This window comes from Sus scrofa, chromosome 14, assembly GCF_054392235.1.
Source record: "Sus scrofa isolate SSC_HxYL_T2T_F1_AM1 chromosome 14, Sscrofa_HxYL_maternal_Yorkshire_Landrace_v2.0, whole genome shotgun sequence".
NCBI classification, from domain to species: domain Eukaryota; kingdom Metazoa; phylum Chordata; class Mammalia; order Artiodactyla; family Suidae; genus Sus; species Sus scrofa.
Genome location: NC_139396.1, coordinates 109,316,664 through 109,330,616, shown reverse-complemented (window position 1 = coordinate 109,330,616; position 13,953 = coordinate 109,316,664). Strand labels below are relative to the sequence as shown.

At 47.7% G+C, this 13,953-nt stretch overlaps 1 protein-coding gene across 4 annotated transcripts in view; it reads left to right on the top strand.

Annotated features, from left to right (window-relative positions):
- GRID1 (glutamate ionotropic receptor delta type subunit 1) overlaps nt 1–13,953 on the top strand; it is a 688,013-nt gene that overhangs the window by 135,878 nt on the left and 538,182 nt on the right. The window lies entirely within an intron of this gene.

The window sequence follows — 13,953 nt, the reverse complement described above, 5'->3', positions numbered from 1 at the left end:
TCGGTGTGTGCATTCACTTCTGTGCAGTTTTATCACATATGGATTCACGTGACCACCGCAATGCAATGAAGAGCACTTACCTTGCAAGGATCCTGGTACTACCCTTTTATACCCACAGTCACTTACATCATGTGTCTTTAAAGGGTGGGGGAGTAGTTAGTGAGGGTCAGCAGCTGCATAGCTGGGCCAGGATAGAATGGGGTGGACCCTTGAAAATCCCATTTTTCCCTTGGTGAAATAATTCCTTTGCCAAGAATGTAACTAAGAAGAGAAACCAGCATATGTTTGCATTTGCCTAAATACTCTGCTTCTCTCAGATGGGAATGTTGTCCTCAGCTCTTTAGCAAATATGCTGTTTGGAGTCTTCCAGGAGGAATTGAAAGAGCAAACAGTCACTGTGCTGAAACAGAGATGATGTGTTGAGGGGGACAAGGGTGGCTAGAGGCTCTAGGCCCTTGAACTGGACTCTGTCCAGGACCTGGCTTCCCCCTCCCACACTCACTCAATCCCTGACCCTGGGAAGGAGTTGGGGACCATAGCATCTCTCAGGGGCCCAGCCCTTTCTCTGAGAACCCTTTGTGTTATTGGTTCAACCCTGACGTGGAGTCTACTCGGAGGCTGGGTCCTATGGGGAGGTGTGGACACTGCCAAGGCTGAAGGATGCTGTGGTCCAGGATCTACAGGATCTTCCTACTTCACTTCCCCTGGCTTCTTTGCTCCCCTTCTTCTCTGGCCTATAGAAACTCTTCACACCTTGGTTCTCCCTAAGGCCTTTGAGGTAGCTTTGGTGAGAACCTCAGCCATAGGAGGCATGTATCTGCTCTCCAGCCTGGCTACCCCCTCTGGGATCCTGTAATTCTTGTAGACTGAATGATACTTGATGGCACTTGCTCAAACTGTTTTCCTCTTATTACATCCCTTATCCCACTTGGCTCAAGGATCAAAGTCCTCAAGGAAAGGCACCTGATTTCCACCAGTTTGCAAACTCCTCCCTTTCCCAAAGAGCTGGTTCCTTGCTTACCTGCTCCTGGAAGCCTGGACACATGCCTCCTCCCCTCAGCCTCCTCTCAGCCTGTCTGGACACTTGAGGGCTAATGCTTGATGAACACTCGCTCCCACCCAGACTGTCAGCTCCAGGAGAACAGGCCCTGTGCCCTTCCCTGCTGAGTCTCTGCTGCTTAGCATGGTGGCTGGCACAGAGTAGGGCCTAAGAAACTGACACTATATGAATGAATGTCTAACTTATTTATGAGGACATGGACATTTCAAACAACTTGCATGTAAGACAAAGGAGAAATGGGGAGAAGGACTAGGGCACTGCATAGTCTGACTGCTGAGGTAGGGGAGGTGAGCGAGGAGGCAGAGGTTTCATTCTGTAGACATTCTCCCTTGCCCCTCTTCTCTCCTCTCCCATCTTTTGGTTTGCAGACCCTCCAAGCAAACCGAAAGATGTGCCCCTCTTTTCTGACATGGAAACCTTTGTTACCTTTGGTAGGGTTGAAATTAGCTTTCAGCCAGATTGGCCCATAAAAACACAAAGCAACCAGTAGCTTTTCTCCAATGGACCACTGCAGGCAGTTGCTTGAGCCTTGAATGCTGTGTTGAGGAGGATTCTGAGGATGCATGTGGGCTCAGCAATAGAAATAGAAATAGCAAATAGTGATTGCTCCATGAAGCATCATGCTGTAGAGGAGGGGCTGGCAACTACCTGCCCTGTTTGCTGATTCTGGTATGGAAGGTGGGGGCAAATCAAGCATCTCAGAGCTTCCTTATGCTTGCCTGTCACTGTCCAAGGTGCTAATGCATATGGCTTTTAGCCTGTCTGGAGGCCAGTGCTCTTCCATTGGGTTCTGTGCAGAACCTCCTGCTTTTGCATTGATCCCTGACCTGACAGCCTTTGAGGCCAGGTTTCTACCCCAAAACATTCTCTATGAAATGCTAACCACCCCAATTCCTGCTACTTGTTTTGGTCGTGCTCCTCTTGCACAGCCCAACTTTTGGCCTATTTTAGCATGTTAGGTGATCCGTGGTGGTGGAAGCCCACATGCTGTATGATGCTGCTCTAAGAATGCGGGGTGTGGGTGCTCCTTCCACTTGGCTGGGGCTTGTCCAAGGGCTTTGTGTGGATTTACATAGCTGATACGCCCAAGACAAATGCCTCCACAACTCCTCAGGGCCTTTCCTCACCCGACCACTGCAGCAGTAGCTGTGACAAGCCCAATTAAAAAGCAAATTGAGTGTAAAGACTGTTTCATTCCTTCCAAAGTCAAACAGAAGTGGTTTGGGGATATAGTGACTTTTTTTTTTTGATACTGATCTGTGTGTATCTTTACATATATTATTTTATTTAAACCATTCAGTAACTCTCTGAGGTGGGATTTATTGCTGCATTTTACAGATGAAGAGCATGAGGCTCAGAGAGATTCTTTATGACTTTGATGCCCATGCACTTAGCCAGGGCACCATCCTATTTCTTTAATCTGGGGCTTGCTAAGCTCAACTGTCTTATCCCATCCCCAGCCGGTCAGAGTTGATGCCAGGGAGGAGGGTGTGTGGACTGGACTTGGCATGTCCCAAGTTTGTGTAGTCAGTCACATTGGTGAATATCATATGTAAGATCCCATCCTTGCTAGGTGAGCTCTGATCCTTCCTTATTTGTCCCTCAGGCTCTATTTAAACAAAGGACTGCCCTGCCTTGGGTGGAGCCTGAGGACTGGGCATTTGAGTCCAAAGTCAAGGGTCAGAGAGGCAAAAGCAAGTTCTAAGATAAAACTTGGCAAAATGTTGGGAGAGGAGTTTGTATATATAAGGTTTACAAAATGCAAGATGTGCCATTTGGTAAAATTCCATCGAAAATACTTGTATGCTTGTTGTGACAGCGAAAGGAAAAATAAAAGAGAAGCTGACATTTGGGAGAGAAAAATCTGTAACATTAAAATACCAAAAGTTTGGATTGAACAGAAGAGAGAACTTTCTGACTTGCCACTTCAAATTCTGGGATATTCATGTGTGTGTTGGGGAGGGTGTGCTAGAAGCTGCAGCCACAATTCCTCCCTAGTGAACACATTTGGATGAAGAGTGTATTTATGATGGGATCTTAGAAATCACTGACTCACTCATTCAACGCATATTCATGGAGTCCCGCCATGCACAGCTATTTTGCTAGGTACTCATTTTAGATGAAGAGACAGATGGCTGGAGTATCTTGGCTAAAGTTACGCGGGATGGGGATGTGAGGTCAGGACCCCAGGGGTCTCTCCTCCATAGTAGCATTTCTGGGGCGTGGTGGTCCCTCTTGGCCTCTGGGCCAGCTTGCAGGTTTTAAGATGCATTGAGATCTGGGATTCCACAAAAAGCAACAGCTTGGGGCTCTAAATGTATGGCCATTTCTTATTTGAGCTTGTTTGTAAATTATATCAAAAAGTTAAGAGTTACACATGTTTCCATAGTATACATCAAATTAAAAGAATGATGATAAAGTGAACTCCCATGGTCAGTTTAAAAAAGGTATAGGAGCCCTTGAGTGTTCTATATCTATCATGTCCTCTCCTACCTAGAGAACATAACCACTATCTTAGTTGTATTCTAACTAGTTCCTTGCTTCTCTTTATAGTTTATCAAGCAAGTCTGGATCTTAAAATAGGTATTGCTTAGTTTGGCCTATTCGTGCACCTTAAATACAGGCAATAACACTTCTGCACACTTTGCTGTTGCTTTTTTGATTCAATATTAGGTTTTGAGATCTGTTCATTTGATGCAGGTAGGTGTATTCAATCCGTTTTTACTGCTGCAAAGTATCACTTGATTTATTACCCATTTTGTTACTCTGGGCATTTGAGTTGTTTCCAGGTTTTTAGCTTTTACAAATAATACTGATTAGAAGATTTTTGTCTTTTGGTGTTCATGTGCAAGAATTTTTTGAGGATCTACCTCAAGGAGCAGAATTGCTGGACTTGGGTCTATGTATTTTCACTTTATTAGGTGATTCCAAATTGTTTTCCAAAGCATTTGTCTCTATTTTCTGTGCTATCTGCAATGTATGAGAGTTCTTGAAGCCCCCCCCAACCTCATAGTATTGTGTTTCATTTTAAAATTTTCTTGTGAAATGGTATCTTAACTATGATTTTAATTTACATTGTCATGAGATTGAGGCCCTTTCATATCTTTATGCACTATATTTTTGCTTTTCTATGAAACACCTTTTATAGTTTTTAATTTTTTGCCCATTTTTAAAATTGAGCCTTTTCTTTCGTAAGTTAGAGATGTTAGTTGTCTTAATTCACATTCTATATTGTATTGTTGTCAAACATTCATCTTTTAGACAAGTAGCTCTATTTCCTGTCTCATTTAAGAGGCCCTTCCCTATCCAAATGGCATAAAGATGTTCTCCTACTGGAACCTTACTCTCTGTACTGAGAGCAGGTGTCCTCCTGCCATGCGTCCACAGCTGGATCTGGGCGCCGGGTGTGCCTGGATCTCAGTCCTAGACCAGCTGTCCACGCAGCTGGGGCCCAACATTCCTCCCTGATATGCTTCTGCTCTGCCATGAATTACAGGGCTGATCTTATTCTTGGTGGTGATTGCAGAGCCTGCGGCATGGTGGTTAGAGAGGGCTTCCTGGTGGTATGTAAGCAAGGGTCTAAAGGACTAGTAGGATATAGACAAGCAAAGGGCATGGGGGCAGGGAGAAAGAGTATCTTAGGCAGAGGGAAAAGCAGGCTGGACACGAAAAGGTCATATGGCTGGATTGTGGGCAGTGGCCATGGGTGAGGCTAAAGCCCTGGGACAGACCTTATTGGCCTCACCGACAGGCTCAGAATCTCTAGAAATCCTCAGGAGCCACATCTTGCTACCTCAGTTGGTGCCTGTGAGTCCTGTCCTTCATGCTCAGTCCAGAGACCTGAGGACAGACATGGGCCCTTCATCTCCAGAGGCTCCTGTCCTTCTAGTGCCTATGTCCAGACTCATTTGCTGCCTAGGAAAGGGAGGAAACTAATGCACAAAGGAGAGCTGTGAGTGATTGAGGACAAACCCCAGACTCAGAGTCCAAGCTAGAGGCAGGGCCTAAACTCCCCAGGTGACCCAGGTGGCCCAGGTGTCAGTGAGTGATGGCTCACATCTCTTTAGCCCTCACTCAGAGATGGGCACTGTTCAAGCGCTATAGCAGCAGCTCACGTCATCCTCACAGCAACACTTTGAGATGGGTTTATACTCCCCTTGTTTTATGGATGAGGGAACTGGCTCAGCAAAGTAAAGGGATGCCCCAGGTCATGTGGCTGGTGGGTAGGGGGTTGGCCATGCCTGATTCCCAAAGCCCAGGTATCACAGCCTGCCCACAGCCTCTTGGTCCTTGTGGCAAAGCTGTGGGGAACAAACAATGCAGGTAGACTCTCTCTCTCTCTTTTTTTTTTTTTTTTTTTTTGGTATTTTTAGGGGCTGTGTGTGAGGCATATAGAGGTTCCCAGGCTAGGGGTTGAATTGGAGCTATAGCCGCTAGCCTATGCCACATCCACAGCAAATACAGGATCTGAGCCTTGTCTGCTACCTATACCACATCTCAGGGCAACACTGGATCCTTAACCCACTGAGCGAGACCAGGGACTGAGCCCTCATCCTCATGGATACTAGTCAGGTTTGTAACCCGCTGAGCCACAGCGGGAACCCCCATTGCAGGTAGTCTCTTAATGCACAAGGATTTATTGTAGCATTGTTGGTAACAGAGGATATTTACAACAACCTGAATGAAGCTCTTCAGTGAATTGGTTAAACATATTATGATACATACATTTAATGGAAATCTGTGGTTCTTTATGAACTAAGAGGCCATAGTTCCAACACATGTTGCTGTTAGCTCACAATAACAAAGTGAGAACAGTGGTGTGAGTGTTGCTCTGTGTAAAAGCAAGCTCTCGTGCATGTGTAGCTGAGTACAGACCCACAGTCTGTGTTAAGGAGGGAAATGCGCAGTGACTTGGGATGGGGATGGGAGATATATTTTTCATTGCATGTATTTTTCTTGTATATGTATTTTTATTAAAGTATAGTTGATTTACACTGTTGTGCCTTTCACTGCATGTTTTAAATACCTTTAAGGTCTTGTGTCAAGTACAGAAATTAAGTACATAAAAAAGAGTGTGCATTGCCTGCCACCCTTCCCTCCTACTTACGGCCTGTCCATGATGACTTCTCTGAGCCTCTGCTTCCTCATCTAAGGAGCAGGGATGGAAATTTCTGAGCTCTAGAGTAAAACACCCAGCAGAGTTCCTGGTACATGGCAAGTGGTCTATATGATAACAACAAATCATGTGTGGGAGCCAGGAGTGGCACTGGTCAGCAACCTCCACCCCCTACTCCCCGGCCCAGGGCTGGATGGGCACAGGGCTTGGTAGAGTCTTGGCACAAGGCTCTGCCTGTTTGCCCCTCCACCCTGGCTCAGGGTTATTTGAGTGTAGTGGTTACAGACATGGGCTTGAGGATGGTCTGCCTGGGTTGAATATCAGCTCTGCTTCTATAGCTGTGTGGCACTGAGCAAGTTGCTCAGTCTCTCTGTGCCACAATTTCTTCACTCGTAAAGTGGGGATAAGAGAATTATCCTTGCCTGGTGTGCTTGATGTGTGGGGTTAATGCATGAATACATGCCAAGGGCTTAGCACAGTGTCTGGAAGTGCCCAGCAAGACTTCCTTGCTTAGGAACTGTGTCCAGTGGTGGCCCCTTTGCTGTCCATTCTCCCTTAGCCTCTGAGCTGGTGTATCTCTGTTATGGCTTGTTTTCTGGCCCAGGACACATCTTGACTGCATTCTTGGTGCCTGGGGAAACAGAGAGAGAGCTTGAAGTCAACTCTCTCACCTGCAGGGGACACTCCAAGCCTCCCTGGTGGCAGGGCTGAGCTGCTGGATGTCCCCACAGGCTCACTGCATGGTCACAGGTGGCTCTGGTGAACCATCACCCCTTCTGAGCTGGAAAACCTGACTGGATTTCATGGCAAATATCTGTGGCTGTTGAACCTCACCTCCGAGTCCTTCTGGCGTGAAACTCCTCATAAGAAAGAGAATTATTAGGACAAATGCTGTTGTAACCAATATTTCTTGCCAATGAAGTCTCCTTTCTGGCCCCCGGCATAGGAAGTCAGATGACTGAATTGTGATGGTGAGTGTTCTCATTAATAACACCCATCGTATCATTACGGCATTAGTTTAAATTGAAGTAATAAATACTTTTTCCAGATGAAATGAGTAAATGAGTTTAATTGCTAGGAAATCTACCAAGAAGTTCGACAATAACTTTACCGGGATGAGTGTTTTGGGTTTTGTTTTTCCATCTAATTACAAAGCAACTGTACTTCAGGGCACGTTAATTGTAGTGTTCGCCAGAAGATTAAAGTTCATTATCTCTGAAGTTCCCTCACCCTTCCGTCAGATTCCATGGTGTGTCTGGGATGTGAGGAGACGCCTGATGCAGGCGTGGATGAAGAGCAGGAAGGCTGTCCCAGCTCCCACACATGGCCCGTCGTGCTGCTGGGGCCCAGGAGAGTTGCCACAGCAGGAACTTGGCCAGACCTACACCTGTCTCTCGGAAGATAAATGTGGCCTGGTTGACCAACCCCTCCTGTGCTGACCCTGCTTCTCCAGACTTCCTCAGCCCTAGCACATAAAAGGAAATGGGTTTTGTTGTTAAATCACAGAATTTCAGGAAGGACACTGCATGATGTGGCCCCAAACATCTGGGAGGACCATTGATTCACATGGGATCCCCTCGGAGTTCCCATGGTGGCTCAGTGGTTAGTGAATCTGACTAGGAACCATGAGGTTTTGGGTTTGATCCCGTCCTCGCTCAGTGGGCTAAGGATCCGGCGTTGCCATGAGCTGTGGTGTAGGTCGCAGACGCGGCTCGGATCCCACGTTGCTGTGGCTGTGGTGTAGGCCGGTGACTACAGCTTTGATTGGATCCCTAGCCTGGGAACCTCCATATGCCGCAGGTACAGCCCTAGAAAAAAAAAGACGAAACAAAACAAAACGAAACAAAACAAATGGGATCTCTCCCTCCTCTCCTAGTGAAACGAGATATTGCATTCTTTTCATTGTCTCAATTGAGCCATCTTCGAACACCCTCCCCCCAAATCAGGGAGAACATGGCTCTTTCCTACTAGAATCCAGCAATGCCAGGAGAGTGCCTTCATTTTTTGAAATGAACTATATTGAGGCATAATTGGCGTGCAGTAAAATATGCTCATTAGACGTGTACTGTTTGATGGGTTTTGACAAACGTATGCACCAGTGTAACTACCACCTCAGTTGAAGTGCAGAATGTTGCCAGGTATGGAATGTCTTTGCTGTGAAGAGAGAAAATTATAGCTCAGTGCCGCCCATCCCCCCCTCGCCCTCCCCCCGCCCCACTCCCGGACCCAGTCACTTCAGCACTAGCCTGAAAGCCATAGGCCCTGAGAGCAATGCTGTTTGCCTGGAGCCTGCATGAAGCATCCTCTGCTCCTAGGAGGGTTCTCAGGGACCTGACTTGTCAGTGTGTCTGGCAGGAAAACAGGGAGAGGATGGGGAGGAGTGGAAGGCTGGGGAGTGGTGGGAGGAGCCAGGGAAGCCCTTTGGCAGCTGTGGCTGGCGATTGGGCTGAACCCGTCTCCAGCCGGGATGAGAGCCCTGACCGTCTGCTCACTAGCCTGAGATGGCTCCTCTTCCCTTGCCAAGCAATGCCTGGCACCTCCTTGAGAGGGGGCATTTGGGTAGCTATGAGCATGGGCTCCAGCTTCAGAAAAGAATTACATTCAAGTCCCTGCCCCATTGCTTACGGCATCCTGGGTGAGCTATGGGTACCTGTCAGAGCCTTGGCTTTCCTGACCTGTAGGATGGGTATCATCACAGCACTTCCTTCCTAGGCTGCTGGCAGATCCTGGTCAAGCATGTGTTCAGTGCTATAGCTGGTTGAGAGCCTTATGATTTAAAGGTTTTCTTTTGCTTCTTACAGAGATCTGAGCTGATGCTACCCAGCTCTGAAGAAACCTTTTTGGAGGCCTGGGAAGTGGGTTTCTTTTCCTGTTTCCTCAGCAACTAGGATCTGGGTCTTGCTTATCTTGTGATAAGCATCTCTGAAACAGCTTTAGGAATATCCTTCTCCTGGAGAGTTGTGGGAAGCAGAAAGACTCCAGGAGCCCTCAAAGATGTTTCCCTGTGAAGGGTTGTGCGGGAACCTCAGATATAAATCCTTATTTCCATTGTGGCCACTGGAACTTTCCACTCTACATTGGAGTAACAGCTGTGGGCCTCCATGCCTTGCCCACCGCCTTGCCTCCCCCTGTCCGCCCCACCTCCAGCTCCTTGCTGCTTCATGAATGGGCCAGGGGCAGGCCAGCCTCAGGACCTTTGTGCTGGGACACTCTTCTCATAGATATCTGCAGGCTGGTTCCTCACCTTCAAGGCTTTGCTTCAGTTCCTTCTGCCCCAAGAGGCCTTTTTTCACCACCTCCTTGAAGGAATGGAACTCTTCTTCTTCCTGGCACCCTCTTTCCCCTTCTTTGCCTTATATTTTTCATTGAATTCACTCCCATTTACTTATTTTTTGATTTTTGTCTTCTCCTAACTGGAATGTGAGTTCCACACAAGCAGGGATTTTTGTATGTCTTTTTAAATGATGCTGCACACCCAACATTTAGAACAGCACCTGGAACATAGTAGGTACTCGGTAAATATTCAATATATGAATGAATGAATCTACATCTGGGGGCATTTCATTGTCTTTCTATTATTTCAGGAAATCTTTGTCTCTCTGTCTGTCTGTCTGTCTTTTTAGGGTCACACCTCCAGCATATGGAAGTTCCCAGTCTAGGGGTCTAATCAGAGCTACAGCTGCCGGCCTACACCACAACCACAACAACTCGGGATCCAAGCCTCATCTGTGACCTTCATCACAGCTCGTGGCAATGCCAAATCCTTAACCTACTGAGTGAGGCCAGGGATCAAACCCTGAATCCTCATGGATACCAGTCGGGTTCGTTACTGCTGAGCCACGACGGAACTCTGCATTTGTTTCTTTATATGAGATTCCTAATTAGAACAACTTCTGTGAAGTCCAAAGATCAGGCAAAGCCTCGTCCTCCTCTTCTCCCACCAGTGTTCAGCCCACTGAGTTTCTGTCTGCACCTTCCTTCTCGGCAAATGTGGAGGGAGTGCCTGTGTATCCAGGGCCAGGGCCTGAGGGGAGTTCAGATGGGCCCAGCCCTTGAGAAAGTTCTCCCCAGTTTCACAGGAGGAATAAACATGAAATGAATGTTTATATCACAGTGTGAGGGCAGTGATGGCCGCTGAGGTTTTGTGGCTGTGCATGTTGGAGAACTTGGGCTCTGTTCCTGCCTCAGTTTTTTTCTTGCTTGTTTCTGGGCCCATTGACTCATCTTTTTCACCCCTGGTTTTCTCATTTTGATAGTGGGGATAAGAAAAATGCCTACCTCAGAGGGCTTTTGGGAGAGTGAAATGAAATGAAATGATAGCTCTTAGAGCCACTGTGCTCCCTGTTGTCCAGACCATTTCTTATTGTTGGGACTCCCTTTCGGTACCTGTGGTGCTGTCCTGTCATCACAGAGCCCAGAAGCCTAAACCATCCCCTCTTCCACCTTGGCCTTGAGAGGCCTTGGGTTTTTTGTTTTATTTTAAATAACCCCTGCTCTGAAGGGGTTATTAATTCTTTAATTAATTAATCAATTAATCTTAAGTATAGTTGATTTACAATGTTGTGTTAATTTCTGCTATACAGCAAACTGTTTTGATTTTTTTTTTCTTTTTATAGCCACACCACAGCATATGGAAGTTACCAGGCAAGGGGTTGAATTGGAGCTGCAGCTGCCAGCCTACACCACAGCCACAGCAGCACTGGCTCTGAGCTGCATCTGCGATCTATGCTGTAGCTTGTGGCAATGCCGGATCCTTAACCCACTGAACGAGGTCAGGGATCAAACCCACATCCTCATGGAGGCAGTGTCAGGTTCTTACCCTGCTGGGCCACTATGGGCACACCTCTATGGGTTTTTATTGTTTTATATTTTATTATTTTTTTGAAAACAAATTTTATTTATTTATTTTTTCCACTGTACAGCATGAGACCGTTACACATACATGTATACATACTTTTTCCTCCCATTGTTGTGTTGTGATATAAGTATCCAGACATAGTTCTCAATGCTACACAGCAGGATCTCACTGTAAATCCATTCCAAGAGCATCAAGGCTTGCCCTCCCATGGGGACTCGCCTGTCTGGTGAGATGCTTTAGAACAGAAGCCTGATCTTGGTTGCATCATCCTGGGATGGGACAAGGATGAAATTGCTTGTACCTTGTGTGGGTAGTTCTTTTTCATAAGAAACCTAGTAGTTTTGATTTGAGGGGCAGCTGCCCATCCCATGTTTCCCACTGGAAGCTCTAAGAGTGGTACTTGGATCCAGAAGACAGGGGTGGCACTGACATGGCCCCTTTCCTTATAAGTGGCGTTAGGTCTCCTCTCCAAGTCTCTGTTGACCCAGTCCCCTGCTGAAAGTTAGCCTCGGATCCACCTGGCACGGTAGCTGTGAGGGCTTGCCTGCTCCCCGCCCCAACCCCTCTTGGTCCAGCGTGGGATCCTCCACATACTGTCTTTGTTTTTGGTTTAATTGTTTTGGGATGCCTAGTCTGCCTGTTTGCTCATCTGTTTATCTCCTGCACACATCCAGAGAGGGTTTGCAGAGACTTCTAATGAGGCAGCGGCACTCAGAAAATCAAGACAGGGCCACAGTGGCTGCGATGGCTGCGAGGGTGGCAAGGACCACTGTGATCATGTTCCCCTGGCAGGCGGGAAGTGGGGAGGAAGTCGTAGCTTGCCAGGCGTCCGCATCCTCCGGAAGAAAGAAACAGGGCAGCTTGCTCCTCAGAGGGACCAGGCTTCTCCACAACTTCAAAGAATTCCCCCAGAGGGACTGACTCTGTGCAGGAGACACGGAGAACAGAATGGAGAGTAATTCTGGCTCAACTTTAAATCAAATGCAGAGATGGATTTTGTTTGCATGTCACTCACAGTTTGCTGAGTGCAGAGGGTGGTCCCGGCCTGGAACTCCCCATTCCCGGAGGGTGGGGGGTTGGACTGCCCCCACGAGAGCTTCCTTCAGGCTAGTCTTCATGGATCCCATGGTGTCCCATTCTGGCAACATTGTTGCCCACTGAGCAAGGCATCCTTTATCTACTCAGTCCAGTCCCATCAGCCAGACACCCTTGGGCTTCCAGGGGCTGTGTTGGGGGATTGGAGGTGAGCAAGGAAGGTGTGGCCTATGCCCCCTTGGCCCCAGTGGTAACTGCCTCCAGTGGGGAAGAGGGTCATGATGGAGGCCTTGCTGGGAGGGTCACTGGAGCCTCAGCAGGGAGCTCAGCCTGCGTGGCAGAGCCTGGGGAGGCTTTTTGGAACAGAGCTGAGTCCTGATGGAGTGAGGAGGGCTAAGCAGAGGGGAGGGCAAGGTGGGCAGGTGTGGGGGCCCAGCGGGGAGAGAAAGGGTGTTCTGAGAGCTGGAGGAAATTATGCCTGGCTGCCGGAATCTAGTCTCTGGGATCAGGGACTGGGATGCAGAGCACCAGGCCCAGGTGGCGGAGGGGCTGACTATTCTAAAGGCAGTAGGGAAACAGGGAAGGGTAGATCATTCTGTTTTCTTTGTTGGTTTTTCTTTGAAAGTATTTTTTAATATTGTAATGCATGAAATGAATGTCTTGTGAAAAAAAAAAAAGGGTAAATGATATAAGCATTTAGGGTGAGAACCATAGATACCCTTTATGCTCCCTTCCTGGAGTTCCTCTTTCAAGCTAAGTAAAGCCCTTGCCTGGGCTCATCATATGTACGTACACATGTGCAGACATTCACGTGCACATACACAGAGCTTTCCAAAAGCTTTGTGCCATGCTTTTTACTTGAGGTGCCTCAGAGCCTTCACTCCATGTCAGCCTCCTTGTTGCTACCTTGTTCTTAACCTGCTGCACAATGACCTGCAGGGTGAGGTTTATTGAGCCATTTCCTCCTCGGGGTGGTTTCTGGCAATTTTGCTCTTACAAGCAGCATATAAAGCACACCGTTGATGGCACAGCTTTTGTGCATGTGCCTAAGTATTTCTATGCGCTGGGTTGCTAGAAAGTAGAGTTGCTGAGTTACGGGGGACTCTATGTTTTCCATTTAGGAAGCTAGAAAGATAGTGCTGAAGTGCCAGGTACCAAAAATAAGGCAGGCAGGAAGAGAAGTATTTTAGAGGAGAACAGACCCTGTTCTGGTCCCTGTTTTTTTTTTTTTTTTTGTTTTTAATGGTTTGGAGGAAGATAGGTTTCTTGGATACCAAGTTGCTGAGAAGTGTGATTAGGCAGAAAGTCAGGGACAAAATCCAAAATCAGAGAAGCAGATGAGATGGAACAGGGGTGCTCTTAGGTCAGCATCAGCTCTTGTGAGAAAAGATGTGAGAGCTGAGTTGGTGGCAGCTCGTTGGGGGTGGGCAGCGGAGCAGGGGCTCCTGTGGTAGGACCTGCTCTGAAGGCATTACGTCTCTCTGTTGGGATGGAGAGGGGACCCTGAGGTCTCAGGAGAAGCAGCTGACATTTCTGGGACTTGGGGGAGGCTGAGGTGAGCCGAGGGCGCCGGCCTGCTCCAAGTGGCACCAGAACTGCATCCAGGGGGAGGTGGTACAGGAAATCAGGAACCTTCCAATTATCAGAGCTGGTCTGAATTGAAGGGACTGCTCCCATCTCTCAGGGAGTCCCTGGAGCCACTGAGGCAGGGAGGGTCCTTGTCCCTCATCCGCCTGAGATGAAGAGAAGCATCATTATTAAGCACAGTTCTGCATGAGAGTTCTCTGCCTCATCTCCCCAGGCCTGCAGGCTTCCTAGGGGCCATTGGGTTGCGCTTAGCTTATGGATCATAAACAGAGTGATGCACCCTGCATTGTTTCTCCA